This window comes from Malaya genurostris, chromosome 2, assembly GCF_030247185.1.
Source record: "Malaya genurostris strain Urasoe2022 chromosome 2, Malgen_1.1, whole genome shotgun sequence".
Taxonomy (NCBI): Eukaryota; Metazoa; Arthropoda; class Insecta; order Diptera; family Culicidae; genus Malaya; species Malaya genurostris.
Genome location: NC_080571.1, coordinates 1,937,953 through 1,954,584, shown reverse-complemented (window position 1 = coordinate 1,954,584; position 16,632 = coordinate 1,937,953). Strand labels below are relative to the sequence as shown.

The 16,632-nt window shown below is 35.6% G+C and overlaps 1 protein-coding gene across 13 annotated transcripts in view; it reads left to right on the top strand.

Moving 5' to 3' along the window:
• The first annotated feature begins 10,811 nt into the window (after positions 1–10,811).
• LOC131428321 (uncharacterized) overlaps positions 10,812–16,632 on the top strand; it is a 43,540-nt gene continuing 37,719 nt past the window's right edge. For 2 of the 13 annotated variants that reach the window (XM_058592210.1, XM_058592200.1), the window contains exons 1-2: positions 10,812–10,947; positions 12,051–12,082. The gene's annotated coding sequence lies outside the window, so the exon portion shown is untranslated. The other 11 variants (XM_058592211.1, XM_058592205.1, XM_058592207.1 and 8 more) reach the window with 9 other exon arrangements.

Below are 16,632 nucleotides of genomic sequence, written 5' to 3'. Positions count from 1 at the left end.
AAATATCAGCAATAAGACATGAAACCCCAACAAGAATTGTTCACACCGCGACGCCGAATCAATGGTCATAATAGTATAACAATAACTTACAATACAATAATACAAAGCTGAATGATTAATTCACTATCCCAACATCACCGAAACAACAAAATGGCAACTGACAAACTACTTACAAAATTTTATTTTTTCTGTTTTCCTAACATTGAATGCATGTTTTAAAGTTTTATTGTGAGGCATGTATTATTTACGATATAGGTGCATGAATTATTGCCAGCGATTTTTATTGCTTCTGAAGAAAAAAAACCTATTTCAACTAAGAAATTGAATGTCGATACGAAATTCGAACATTGAAGAGGAATCGCATAGCCTATACAGAGCCATCTACAAATTCAATGTGTCAATGTAAGAAATGTAGCAGTTCCTAAAATTTATTTCTAGACGGACAATCGAGTGGGGGAGCACCAAAATAAAACAATGTTAATGAAATGAGAAATGAACATTGTTGTCATAATTTCTCATAGATCATGACAACGACCCGGCCAAATAAAAACAGCTGCATCAGCAGAACGCAATAATTGCAACGGTTGGGAAAGAATATGCGCTTTTCCTCGGCGAACGACTAAAAGGTTAGAACTGGGGTTAAACAAGTAATATTATTATTAATCATAGAATATACGCTATAACTTTCCCGAGGATAGGCTGCATTCCACGCGATTGTTGACTTATTTTTATCATGAATATCGCGTTAGCTTTAGAAGATTGTCACGGTTCTATGTAACACACGAAGCATTTAGGCAGATTACAGCCAAGCCAATATTTCAAGTACACCTACACCTGTTCGTTTGGCAGTAGCGTCTTTTTGATACAATGCTGAGAAAAATCTCGCAGTTTAAGGTAACTTAACCAGAGCTAAACATTAATTTTTTAGAGGATAATTCAAGAATTTATTTGATCATCGATTTTTCAAGCTCGTTTACGCCTGGAAACTAACTTAAATTAGATGGGATCAATGATGTACCAAATTGTTTTTTTTTTTATTTTCGGAAATAATTCCGTGGAAAAATACGGTCAATTCATGGGATTTTCATGGAAAAATCGGGTTTTTTGGGTATTTTTCTAAGTTTTTTTGGGTATTTTTCTAAGTAAAACACTAATTAATCATATTTCTGGAATAACATATTTATTTAATAAGGTTTTATTGATTTTCCGAAGAATCTGAAAAATTTGTTGAGTCATCATCCCTTAAATTATTCTCAATATCGGGTTGAAAATAATGAAATTTACACGACATGTAAATCAATAGTAATATGAAAAAGACATCAGTTGAACCGAAAATTTGTTTGAAAACTGTCACCGTTGTGAAAATATGTTAGAACGCTTGGATTTTCCGATGAATAAGACTGTATTTTTAAGTAAACAGTTTTTTTTAATAAAAATATATTGAAAAACAAATATTAATAATGACTTTTCTGCTCCAAATATGTGCATGAATAAAAGATGTAAATTTCGAAACATTTTTATCTGTGCAATTTGCGAACCCGGTTTTTAGTAGTCACATTCTGTTCACTATTGCGGTTCGGTACAGTTTATATCCTGGACGATTTCATATCTTAACGTTACTTAAAAGTATGCACGGAAGTTGGAAGCATTTGTTTTTCTAGTCACAGTACGTACCGAAAGATCTACCCTCTGCTGTAATATTTGCTTCACCTTCGCGTCTCTCTGGTGGTTCATGAAATCCATTTTTGTTCCGCTTCCAGCCTTCCTGGCTGTTTTGAAACGTGTATCGAAAGATTGAAGAACGTTTTTGACAGTGCTTGAAAAAAATCTTTTTTTATGTTTTCTTATTGACGGACAGTGTTGGGAAAATCATGATAAGAATAAGTTCATTTCACCATCACTCGTGAAAAACCTGTTTTAATCCACCTAGTGGTGTAATGATGCCTTTCTCATATATAATACTGTGGTATTCTATTCAAAATGTTTCTTTTAGATTTTTGAAAGAAACCAAGGGATTGTTTATGCATTAACTACTATAACATAGAGAATGAAACATGTTCTCTGATCGGTTAGGCCATCCTTAAGAAAAAGAACTGGGTTCACTATCATATGCACTTCCGGCACCGAAACCCGAGAACCGGTATAATCGATGTCGGTTCGTACGGCCACCAACTAACATGACGTACAAACTCTACTAGTTTTTATTCAAATTTTGAAGATTCTATACAATTTTGCCATCACACTCTAAATGACGATTTAAGGTTTTGTTTTATCCGAAAATATGCAGTAATTTTTGGTAGGACCATAAGACCTTTCATTTGACCCTAAGATTGGGAATAACGGTTTTAAATCCAGCTTACAACATTTTTAAATTTAAATTTATTCAACACACTCTACCCTATAACTTCAGAAATTCCGTATGGGGCCGGAATACCATTCATTTGAATCTAAGTTTGTCGAAATTGGTCAAACCATCGCTGAGAAAAGTGAGTGAGATCCATTTTGGTATATATGACCACTATTTCCGGTACTTCCGGAACCGGATACCGGGAACCAGGATAGCCGGAATTGGTTTGTTTAGTTGCCTACCGATAATGACTATCGATTTGTGTAGTTTTGAGACCAGTTTAAATTTTTTTACGCTTTTTGTTTCGCCGGTTTATGTGACGGTGTACAATATTGAACACACTTTACCCTATAACTCCGGAACCGGAAGTTGGATCCGGATGAAATTCAGGAATTTCATTTGAATCTAAGTTTGTCAAAATCGGTTCAGCCATCTCTGAGAAAACCTAGTGAGATTATTTGACACATACACACACAGACATTGCTCAGCTCGATGAACTGAGTCGAATGGTATCTCCGGGAAAAAGCAGTTCAAGAGATTCAGTGACTGCAAAATCACTTCCGATATTTTCATTCATGAAGCAAGCATCCACAAAATTCTGAACCTCGAAGTTCACAAGCGATTTTCAGTGTCAGCGAAACTTGGTGACGAATTTTCACCCACAGAAATATCGCTAATGAAATAATCGATAGTGAGGAGAGTCTCTGATGATATTTCGATGCAGAATTTCAACTACGCTTCAGTTCGACACCGAAGTGACTCGTGCAAGATTAATTTAATATATTTTCTTCATTAAAAAAAGCTCTACTGTATAAATTCGTAACTGAACAGCAAAATAGAATAATAACTGCGATATTTTCGATGCACGTAGGGTGGTCAGTAAGAATATTCCAAGCACTGATTATAGCGACGGAAGGCTGTTTTAATTCCAGCTGGCTGATTACAGTGCACTATTCGCTATTTAGCATGAATTTTATTCATACTTTCATATTACTTACAGGAACGCAGCATTGTCAGCATGTTTCGAACACACAGTAGGCGCAGTGTTTGAATGGCGCGTTTGAACGTCTGCGCTCCTGTTACTTTTGCGTACGTTATTTAAGCTAAATTGGCTGATATTTTTTAATCAGCCTCATATCATGATTCGTGATTGTTTTTATTAATATTTTTATTATCATTCTAACTATTATTAACTACAGCACTTGCTGCTTATATCAAAGATAGTACTCCACCACCACGGTAGTGCCGAACAAATATCAAAGGTTCAGCTCTTCAGCGAATTTATTCATCATGTATTCTGCAAAGGGTTGAGATATAACGGTTATGGAAATTCAATTCCCAAAAATCTTCTGTTCGAGAATCATATCAGATATATTCAATGTGTGAACTGTTTTCTTAAACATCATCGAGCATTAATCTTTTCACAACATATTTTTTGCCATGTGAAATCAGTTTCAGTGAGAATCGCATTCTCAAAAAATCAGTACTGATCTTTTTTGCAATGAGTTTTCTGATCGGTGGTTTTTTTTATCTAAAAATCACTTGTGAAAAATTTCAGTTGCGATTTTCGAAACTTTGATTTTTTCCCAACACTGCTGACAGATTCGGATTTTCATTGCGATCGCAAACAACTGCATTTCGCTCTTGCTATTCTTTCGACACCATCTTTGATCTAAGAGCTTGTAGTATCACCGAAAATTGATTTTACACAATGAACAGACGTACGTTAATCAGTTTGCGAAATACTTCACGCGTTGATGAAGTATCTTCAGAGATATACGTATTTAGGAATTTTCAGATTTTGTCTCAAACAAATCTTACCACTCTTCAAAGCACCCCAAAAGACACTCCCGATTTCTCACGTGCAGATATTGAATGCATCAAGCTTCATTCCGTAGTTTTAAACGGATCATTTTGAACTGCTACAGTATGTTATTTTTAGCTGCTCGGAAGTGACAAGTCGGAAACGAAATGGGCGTAAACGGTAATGTTTAGTCAATGTTCTTCGTAGATAATACATGCTAAATCAAGCATACAAATTCTGACATCAATGCAGCTTGTTCCTAAAATTAACCGAAGCGAAGAAAAATAAGTAAAATTCAAAGCAAACTATGTACATAGTACATGTCAAGACTATATGAAGTATGCAATTCATTGTCAAGATTTAAATAATAAATTTCAATTAATCACATTTATGGCTAACCGTAACATCATAGTCAACGGACGACGGTCGGATTTCATTCATCTTTCAGACTAATCAACGGCAACAGGTACATGTGAGAAAATAATGACAACAATTAAAAGTACGCGATTGTATCATGTTCAATCCAACGTTCAACTGTAAGGTCTTGGGTTGTGCTACTAGTATTCTTGGCTAGACGAGATGCAGCCAAATGATATTGAAATTACGAAATAAACAGCGACACATTCGAATCTCAGCCATTGCTTCATGGTGGCGTTAAGAATTATATGTCTCGCATTTTGACAAGACGTTGGGCACGAGCAAACCCAAACCCAGCAAACTAATGGCTTCACAGTGTGCTTCCATCATTAGCATGTTACGCTGCTAAATAGGAAAAACGAGACGAGTCGTGCTACGACAATAAATCACGCACATGTTCGCACATTCGCACCATAATTAAACTTTGATATGATCTCGTGTGGCTGTGGGCGGGATCATTAGCTTGAAAATGTGCTACAAGATTTGGGAAGTAGCTCCAGGACTGGGACTAAACGAAAATAATAATGTTTCGAAAAAGAAAACAGTTTTGTAAATGCACAGCTCCGGCCACAGTCTCGTTTTTAGAAAACAGAACATCGTGTGCATTTATTTGAATAAACTGAGATTTTGGACCATTGACACCTGTTTTCAAAACGATGTCATATTTACTACTATATAGAAGCTGCGTAGAATTTCGGTTTCTATACCAGATATTGTGTTATGATTTCTACTACAATTACTTTTCACGAAAATGAACAAGATGGAAATTGAACAATGTCGAAGATCTGTCATCAAACCATACAAGAAATAATAAAAATGTTTCTGTTCGATTCGATTGGTCACGGTTAGAATTTTGGACGCGAAACACGTCAGAATAATGATCCGTCATATTTCGAAATGAAACAAATTTTCAAAATCAAATACGACACGTGTATTTATAGAGTGCTGTAGGAACTAAATTTAGTATGCTGTAGTCGCGTACGGTTCACCATCTAATACACGAGTCAGTCTCACTAGCACTGAGTGCACTGAATTTATGTATAGGAAAATTAAGTTTGTTTCCGTCCTAACAAATTTGTCAGTTGGAAGTAGAATAGAGGATCTCCGTGAGATTGATATCAACACAGGATCGTACAATTGTCCTAAAGTCGTAATTGGAATTGATTTAAAATAAAGACAAATGATGGATGCTAGTATTTTAGCACGTTTTATGAACCTAAAATCGTACTTTTTTCACCGCTTTCAATCCAGAAAGATTGTTCCCTAGATTAAATTTTTAAGCCTAATTCATGATATTCAGAACGGAATTTTCAAAGAAAACTTCTTGACTTCATTAACTACTAAGTATCAAGCATTTACTTTGTGTATCTACCAGGTAAATGTTTTCCGTTAATTAGGTGCAAATGAAAAATCTGTTTTAATCTACCTAGTGGTGTAATGATGCCTTTTTTCATAAAACTCATAACTCATAACATAACCTTTCCAATTTATGAAAAGTTTTCAACCAAGTTTGTAGGTTTCCTTTTTTTCACATTTTACCCCATTAGTCTCAAATCGAAAGTTCGATCCGGGTAAAATTCTATAGCAGGCTATGGGACCGAGAGACCTTAGATTTGAATCTAATGTCGGTTTCGCTTGAAAAAGCTGAAATTGACCCAAAGTAACAAACACTTAGCAACGGAGGTTTGAGCAAACCTGATATAAACATTAGGTTCGAAACTGACTCGATTTTCAACTAAATTTATGTTTGCGCTGTTAGTAGAATATTCTCACAGTTGTTGTACCGTTGAATTCCAGGTGTACCGTAGTGGAATTCAACGGTACAACAAGAGTACTATTAGTCGATTTTCAACTTTGAAACTAGGTTCGAAACTAGCTTTAAACAAACGGTTTGACAGCAGTTAGGGTGGAAACTGGGTTGGTTTGGCATCTAGCGAAAACGACCTAAGTTTATAAAAATCGGTCCAGTCACTTTCGAGAGCATCGAGTGCACATTTTTGTTACATCCACACATACATATTGCGTATTCGACGACCTGAATTGATATGGCACGGTTCATAAGTCGGTTTTTACATTGATTGCGTAGCCTATACATGAGATTTAAGGGTTGAGGCCAGTGTGTTTTGGGGCGTTTTAGAGGGCTATTTTCACGCTTCAAATATTATTTTCTCAGAAACGGTGACGAATAACAAAAACCCCAACTGACAATTTCTTAGAAAATTAGTTTAGATTATTCTGGGAAAATTTCAGAATGATGCATTGAGTTTAGCGGTCGTGTTGTATTTTTTTCTGACTGAAGAACAGCTGAGAATTGGAACACTCGAAAATGCATACCTCGACTTGTTCATCGAATATCTCGGCTATGAACGTTGTATCATAAATCTACCGCGACAAAGTCTAGATAATTTAGTTTAGATGCGATTAGTACATAAAAACATATATGTTATCGCGATAAAAACAAAGTCTTGTATTTTTCTGGGAAACAAAGTCAGTTTCAATGCATCCGCTATTTTTTTTTCGCTTTGGTTTCTTGATAGCATTCTGAAAAAGGAGAGAGAAATAAAATTAGCTCGACAAGGCTGCCAAACACACAGACATTCAATCTTTGTGAAAGTTGAATATTTTTTCATTGTTCATTGGAATCATGTAATGTCCAACCCATACGATATATTATTGTGATAAAACTACTCATCAAAATAATAAAATGTATGCTGGCAACCCGGTACAGTTTGCGCATATACGAGAGAGTACAAGAGAAATACGATGCGCAAAGGGAATTGAGCGAGCCACGTGGTCGATTTAAAACTCAACACGTGGCCCTCTGTCCTTAGACCTTAATAGTTTTTGTTCGTGTACTGACCGACCTCGCTACCGCTCATTCGGACCTTTTAAAGTAGAGATGGGCAATCCGTTCACGAACGGTCCAAAAGAATTAGTTCTTCTTGAAAAATGATTGAACAATAGTTCTTTGATGAAGAACGATAGTTCTCTAATCTTTTCAAAATAAATAAAAGTAGTTGAAATCTATAAGAAAGTGAATTAACTGTATATTTCGAAACAGTCGTAGTATTTAAGAATGCTGTGGAAATTGTATATATTAGTGGCTTTTGGAAAACAAACTCAAAAGTGAACGATAGCTACTTTAAATACCTGCGAAAAAAGTTATTGAACTTCCATTTAGAGAGTTTGTTACCACCGAAATATAATTATTAGCTCTTATACGATTTTTGCAAAAAAACATTCGAAATTTCTGGAGAACGAATGAACGATTCCGGGGAACTAATTCTTTCGGTAGAACTATCAAGTTCTGAACGGCTCTTTGAAATGAACTGTTTCACCAATCTCTAATATAAAGCAAAGAAACCGAACTTTGAGAAGACCTGGCAAAGGATTCGGTTATGTGGAAATGTACAAACAAAAAAAGATTTTTAATCAGTATCCAGCATTAGTAGTGTGATGTATTCGAAGTTACCATTTCGGCGATATGTGTCGGCCGGCGAAATGACCTTTTTTGCGAAATGACGGAAGTAAGTAAAGTAAGTAAAGTAAGTAAAGTAAGTAAAGTAAGTAAAGTAAGTAAAGTAAGTAAAGTAAGTAAAGTAAGTAAAGTAAGTAAAGTAAGTAAAGTAAGTAAAGTAAGTAAAGTAAGTAAAGTAAGTAAAGTAAGTAAAGTAAGTAAAGTAAGTAAAGTAAGTAAAGTAAGTAAAGTAAGTAAAGTAAGTAAAGTAAGTAAAGTAAGTAAAGTAAGTAAAGTAAGTGAAGTAAGTAAAGTAAGTAAAGTAAGTAAAGTAAGTAAAGTAAGTAAAGTAAGTAAAGTAAGTAAAGTAAGTAAAGTAAGTAAAGTAAGTAAAGTAAGTAAAGTAAGTAAAGTAAGTAAAGTAAGTAAAGTAAGTAAAGTAAGTAAAGTAAGTAAAGTAAGTAAAGTAAGTAAAGTAAGTAAAGTAAGTAAAGTAAGTAAAGTAAGTAAAGTAAGTAAAGTAAGTAAAGTAAGTAAAGTAAGTAAACAAACGGATTTTAATCCACCTAGTGGTGTAATGATGCCTTTTTACATATTACTTATATTTTCAAAAATATCACCAGAAGATTTTGCGAAGAAATTTTTTTTCAATCTTGAATAAAATAAGAAACTTTCTTTGTGTATAAACTAGCATAACCTTTTCAAATTCTAAACAGTTGTGTCAAGTTGATAAGGATTTTTCTTTAATTTGCATCGTTGCACTAAATGATTAAACACTCTTCGGACCCGGATGAAATTAACCAGCAACCTATTAGACTGTAGGACCTTTTATTTGAGCCTGTTTGTGTTAATCGATCAAATCATCTCTGAGAAATTGAGTGAGTCTCGTTTTAAACTTTTTTATCACTACTTCTGGTACTTCTGGAACCAGGAACCAGTATAGCCAAAGTCGGTTGGTTTAGTAAGTAACTAATATAGCCTACGAATTGAATCAGTTTTAAGCCAAATCTAGAATAATTTTACCCTTCGTCGCTCTAAATGACGGTGTGAAATTCAATAGCAACTTGTGGAACTACGAGATTTTTGTTTATGAGTGACATTATTTGACACATACTCACACACAGACACATACATTGCTCAGTTCGATGAACTGTGTCGAGTTATATAGAACATATTGCATAAACTTTCTATATGAGAAAGTCAATAAGTGTACTTTTATTGAAAAGCATCGTTATCATGATCTTGTAATAACACTAACAAGTAGGTACAAATTGAATAAAAGGATTAGAAATATACATATTTTTCACCTGAAAAATATAAATTTTAATGTGGCAACCCTGCACGCTATACGAAATTGAACAAAGCACGCTGTGAATTGAGCAAAGCCGCACGTACCGTCGCGTACCAGTTTTGCATCGTCATTTTTTTCGATTATAGAGGTTTTAACATTGTTGTCATTCACCATCATGAAATTGCACAGTCATGTCATCATCATGTCATGAAATTGCACATTATGTTTAAAGACAATGAAAGCTTTAATTTGAATAATAAATCGTGAAAAACGGCTTAACAGTTACTGAGAAATCGACGGGAGTTCCGTATATGGAGATTTTCTGCACTATTATCGGTGCTTTCGGAAGCGGAAACCGGGGACTAGTAGAGTCAAAGTACTTTTATATATTCACTAGCTAATAAGATCCGTCAACTAGATCAATTTAGCAGTTAGTTTTGTAAAAATGTGCACCTCGTTTCGCCATCGCTTGTAAAAAAATACTCATGAAATTGTAAATTTTCACCGGAACCGGAAGTCGGATCTGGATCAACTTTTTAGGGACTTTTTTAAGACCTGTAATTTGCTTCTTAGTTTGTAAAAATCGGTTAAGAAATTTCCGAGAAAATTTATTGCATATTTTTTCATAAATTTTCACATATTTCCTTGTAATTCCGCAACCGAAAGTCGGATTCATATGAAACTCAGGAACTTTGTATGGGAGCTCAAGACCTTTCATTTGATCTCTGAGCCATCTCTGAGAAAATTGAGCACACACACACACACACACACACACACACACACACACACACACACACACACACACACACACACACACACACACACACACACACACACACACACATTTTGTGATCTCGACGAACTGAGTCGAATGGTATATGACACTCGGTTCAAAAGTCGGTTTTCACAGTGATTGCATAACCTTTCTATATGAGAAAGGCAAAACTAGGTAAAATTTTAATTTCATGGAAATCGATCCGATCATATTTACTATTTTAGAACTACATAAGCTTTCGCTTCACTCTCATGATGGTTTGTATGAAGAAAAATAAACACACCGAAGATTAAATATCCCAACTATTTCTATGAACGCAGTCAACAGAATAGTGCACTAACCTCTGTTAATTATGAATTATTTGGCCCCTTTTCAACAACCGCACATGACTCCGCTATCGGCAAGAGAAAAAAAAGAAACCTGGAGAGATGGTCAAGGAAAAAGGTGTTGGCGTTAGTTATAAATAATCCATAATAACCCATATAATACAAAACCATACCATGAAAAACCGAAAGGCTTGCAGCACTGCCCAGTCACTAGAAATACTGGCATGCAGCGCGTTGCATACATTCGGGCGCTACCACCGGTATCCGGCCCGGTGACTAGTGAGTGTCTTTGAACCAAAGGACGCATGCGTAGGCTGCCAAACGGCCACCCTGCGAATCACATTTTGTACCAGAACGGTGCGTGCGAGATTTTTCCGTGTCAGTTTTCCGTAACTCGTCTCTCTTTTCGGAACTATCTAAGAGGATAAACCGCGTGCGATCGAAACGGTGCGAAAAATCGTGGTGAAAAAAAGTCCAACTGAGGAGCTGCCTTTTTCCTCAGTTTGGCTATGCTGGTGGTTATTTAATTGGTGCGAAAGTTTTCTCTAATCGATTCGTTGGGTGATACATTCGAGTTGATAGTCGAATAGACCACAATCCAATAATATAAGGACAAGTGGATAAAATAGAATCTTCGAAGTTAGAACGTACGATCTAATAAAACCTTTGGAAGAAGAAAACTAAACTGATAGTTTGAGTCAAGCATGCCGAGTATTGAGAAAAACAATGGTTTTGTCACAACTCAACGTTTTTTCTTCATTTAATCACATTGAAGGAAAATGGGAAAATGCAATAGTGGGTTAAAAATATTTTCCCCTATGAACTCTGCCCTCCGTAACCGAAGTGATATGTAAAGAGGAAGAAAAACAGTGAAGTGAGTAAGAATCAAAGAGAAAAAGTGAGAGCCAGTTAGACAGAGCGAGTCAATCTTCCAAGAGTGAAAAATCTGCATTCGTACTAGTGTTTATAAAAGTTATTCCTTGACTCTGTAACCGTGTTCGTGAGAACCTCCGGAGGGAAAGGAAAAACACCCACTTATTGTGAAAACGTGTGGAAAACGCATAATTGTACTCTACGAAATACGATATGCATGTCGTCACATCGCCTCCTCGCTACTAGTCATTAGTGTCAGTACTGTTTTGTAAATGCAGAGAGTGTCACATCAGACGCACTAGCGCACGCACGGATCGTGGCACGGTTGACTTGTGGTGACGATTGTGAAAAACGTCGCGCAAATTGCGTTCAGTTTTTCAGTGATGCAGTTTGTGCACCGCAGCTTCTTGTGAGGTAGCAACACGTGAAGGTGTAAATTGTGCATGAAATTCTTGGAAAACTGAGAAATTGTCCACCACCTACTCCAAAAGCGCTGAATGTTGAGACACGGATTTGTGAAAAGTAGAAAAAAATGTGCGGCGAATTTTACGAAGAGGATTACGTCGTAGGAGTCAGCATCAAGTATTTGTGTTAATTCGTGATAAAAGAATTTATTGGGAATGCAGCTCACTCCATTAAATTTTCTGCTTTTCTGAAGCTCTTTGTTTACGTATGAGTTCGATCGCCGTGTATCGTTAATTCATGCTGGATAGTTAGTGATTATCTACTTATACTAATTAGATGTGTTTTTTCTTCTTAGCTGTGTCTAGTGATGAGCGGTATTCTATGAAGGTAGAGATAAAGTGAAAAAGAATGATTACTACGAGAGTCGAAAAGTGCAATAAAACGAAAAATGCTGTAAAGTTTAGCTGGCGAAATTAAAAGCGTCTGTCGGCAGGTTTGAATGCTGTTTTTTTCAATGACTATTGGATTAGTGCGAGAAAAAACTGCAAATCTCAAATAAAATTTAATGTGTGCCATAAAACCAGCTGCTGAAGAACAGGAATCAGGACAATAAAAATAATTTTATCTTATTTCACGGAGTCTGGTGTACACCTTGAGAATGTATTAATTGTTTTAATTTATTTATTAGTTTGATAAATTTATATTACCTCAAATTGTCTAATAACTTGTATCAAAAAGATCCGCGATAAAGAAAATATGTACTATTTAGTTGAGCAGTCTTTTGGAACGAATGTTTAAATATTGTACTCATTGTTAAGAAGTTTACCAAAACAGCACCCCAGATAACGGTTACGGTTTTGATCTTCCTATAGCAAAGTGTTTTTATGCTCATATGTTGTTCTAGTTAAATGTGAGACCATTTTAAAAAACCATGGGATGAGTATTCCGAAATCAAATCAATTTAAATTATAGTTAACCACAATAGTTCTGAACAAGTTGACCTTTCTGCTTAAATAATTTAAATCACCAAGTATTGATTATGAAAATGACAAATGACAAATGAAAATCGAAGCCCAACGAAAGATTGTTGAAAATCCACAGCTGGCCGATATTTGTACCGTTAGTTCCACGTTTAGCGCGCCGTGATCTAGTATTTATGATCATTCAGCTAAAAAGTGCGGAGCGATCGATGCTTTCTGTCAAAATTTCAGCAAACTGTCAACATGCAATGTTCGACAGAGTACATTGAATATCCATAAAATTTTGGATTGTCGTTATTACAAAACCCAAGCATCGGGAAGTATTAGAAACTATGTTCACAGTAGTTTGAACGTCAGTTGCTCTTCGGCGAAAATGCTCCGAACAATAACAGATTGAATCTATAAAATTGATGTACCACCAGTCATTGAATATCAAATTATTTCAATTGATAAATTTTGAGCTCATTAACCACGTTAAAGTGCAGTAGCAATGTTGATGTCTTCCTTTGGAATGATGGAGCATAAATTTCACCAGATATACGAACACAATACATAAGATGGCTAAATGATTCGCGTGTATGTCATCAGTTTGATTGATATCGGATATTCGTGGAAGATTGGAGATAAAAAAACTAAAACTGGAGGGTAAAAAAACTAAACAAACAAAAAAGGTCCCTTCTCCGTATAGTGGAAAAACACGGAATACTTGATTTATGCTTTTGTGCACAAATGAGAACAAGAAATATTCGAAACAGTAGGCTTTGCGTTAGATCTGCCGTGCAGAGAACTCTTTCGACAATATGAAGTTTTTTTTTATCTCACAACCTACCTGGAGCTTTACTTTACTTTACTTTACCTGGAGCTTTTTGACAGTTTTTAAGACTGTTTACATGTTCGTAAGGCTTGATTTTAACAATAGGGCAAACCTAGAGCAAAGTCCATGTAAGCAGTCTTACTGAACTGTCAAGGATGAACTCGAATTCATTTGTGTCGTCCAGTGTTGAAAATCGAAATTAGGTTTTGCACGAACATGACATAACCTAACAAAAATGAACAGAATGAACTTTTTTTGACAGTCGACGTGTACTTGTTTACAGTTTAAAAGTTCATCAGAAGTTCATCGTTCGAATGTAAAAATTTCAAGTCGCCTCACACTCAACAGATTCATACATATATCGCTTCTTGATGATGGAAACACATACAGGGCAATCTTTTTAGTTATTTTCACTGTGGAATACGTTTTTACCAGGCACTTTTTCATCATTTTTTCGATTTTTAACTTGCAGTCGCAAAACAAAACAAGTACACGGCAACTGTCAAAGATGAACTTGATTCATCGGCAGTTCATTTGTGTCGTCATCGTGCAAAACCTAATTTTTCACAAGCGATTTCAAGACAAAAAAACGTGCTTAATCCACCTATCAGTGAGATGATACCTTTTTTTATCAATCCGCATGTGTTTTTTTCATGAATATTCTTCGGTTTTCATGACATTATTTTAATGACCGTGGTTTTAAGCTGCAATTTGACATTTTAATCAGTCATTACTCTATCTAAAAAGGTTACAATCGATTAAACTTTTCATGATATGTCGAAGTGAGTTCCACTTTAGAATTTACGGTAATTTAAGGTACTTCCAGAGCCGGTATCCAGGAACCAGCATAAACCAAACCGATTCGTATGGCCATATGACGAATAAATTGCAATAGTTTTGAGTCCAACTTTCAAGCTTTTAGGGATTATCATCTTCTATATCGGTTTGAATTTTAAAAATTCATCCTCCTGTAATTCCAGAATCGGAAGTCAGCATTGAATAAAATTAATTAATTTTGTGTGGGACTATAAGTTTATTTTAATTTGAATTTTTTTCTGAAATTCGATTTGGCTTTATTTGAGAAAACGATTGAGCTTTGAGAAACGATTCGATACTGGAGCCGGAATTCGAAAATCGGTGTAGCCGAAGTCAAACAAATTCACCTGATTAGTTTACATTTGTTTCAATATGTTTTAAAATCAGTATAGACATCTTTGAGAAATCGTAGTACGAGTTAAATTGTTGGATGCCTTCCGAATCGAAAACTGAATACCACTAAAACTGAAATAAGTTTATTTGGTTGTCGACTATTCAAATCAGCAAATCTTAGATGATTCTTAGATATCATTTGAATCTTAGATCGGTTCAGCCATCTATGAGAAAAATGAGTTACACAATTTTAATTTCGTTTCACATATCATTCTGTAGTTCCGGAACCAGAAGTCGGATCCAAACATAATTCAGGAGCCTTGTTTAGGAACATACGAATTTTCATATGAATCTGAGTTTGTAAAAAACGGTTGAGTCATCTTCGAAAATAAGGTAAAAAATTGAGTGAAATTATTTGTCACATACGCATTTGCTGATCTCGACGAACTGATTCAAATGGTATATGGGTGTTTTGTTCTTCCAGCATTTATTGCTGTAAGCAGTTTAAATCAATATAATTATGAAATTGTTCAGAATTCGGAAGTACTGCCATCTTTCCAATATGTCATATTCGAACGATTATGTTGCCAAAAACGAACCGTGCTAAAATTGGTCCGAGGCAAAATGTCATGAAAAATAATGCTGTTCACAGTCTTTTTGGTACTTAGAAACTATTGTATGTAACAGTATAAAAAATCGTGTTTTACGTTGCTCCCAAGCCTTTCTTTGCCATACAGCGCTCAGAACTTCTGCTGCTGGAATATGGGGGAAAAGTCGCTTACACAAAAAATTCGATATCTCCGTTAAAAACGGACGGATTTTAACAATCTATAGCTTCTTGGATAGCTATTACCGTGCGGAATCTAAGTCTGAAAACATATTCTGTTTTCAAGGTCAATTGTGACAGATACTGTAAAAAAACTGAAAATTTTGACATAAAACTTCGTATAACTCAAAAAGTAAACATCCGATCTCAAAACCATTCAATAGCGTTCTGGGTGACGGGGAGACCTTTCATTTGCGACTAGTTTGATCAAAATCGGTCCAGCCATCTCTGAGATCTCGACCTCTTAGTTGACAACACACATACAGACACACTCACACACACACACACACACACACACACACACACACACACACACACACACACACACAGACATTTGCTCAGTTCGTCGAGCTGAATCGATTGGTATATGACATTCGGAAATTTTTTCGAAAGTTTGAGTGAATTCTATACCTATTTTTTATATATATAAAAAAGGTAATATGTCACTGCAGAAAAGTGTAGTACTGATCATGATTTCCCAACACTGGTCATCAAACCTAATGCAAAGGCAGATGAGCCGACAAATTTGTTCTGATTTTCATGTTTTTGGGAATATTTTTACCCTTTTCTTTAGAAATGATATAGACAGAATTACTGGAAAATGCAGCTTTCGGTCGGAGCTCCCTAGTGATATAAATTATTCGATTCTGCTCTACGAGATCGAAAAATGTCTGTTTGTATGCGCAGATTTTCTCGGATATAGCTAAACCGATTTTCACAAACTTACATTCAATTGTATTTGCTCAAGACCCCACAGGATCCATAATTTTATCTTAATTCGACTTTCGGTGTTCAGTGAATTTCAGTGTGTAAAGTCAATCTAACTTGAGCTTGAGCGGCCACCCCTGGTTGCTACTCCGTTACTGATCGGGATCAGCTGATATTGCACAGAGAAATTCTGGAAGATCAGACCTGGGAATGGCAGATCAACCTTCAATGTGCAACTTCTGGTAACCCTGAAGTTCATTGATCAGTACCGGCGTCGGCCAGGTCCGGTTGTAGGTCCAACACTTGTTGTTACTAGAGGCCATATATACTACTGCGCACTCCACAAGTGTCACGGGAGAAGGATATTTGTTAGTAAAAATTTCAGTAATTGTAGTATTCGCGCGCAACTCAGTATGTTCCAGTTTTTAAATGCTCGGATGCACCACTAAACTCACTGACT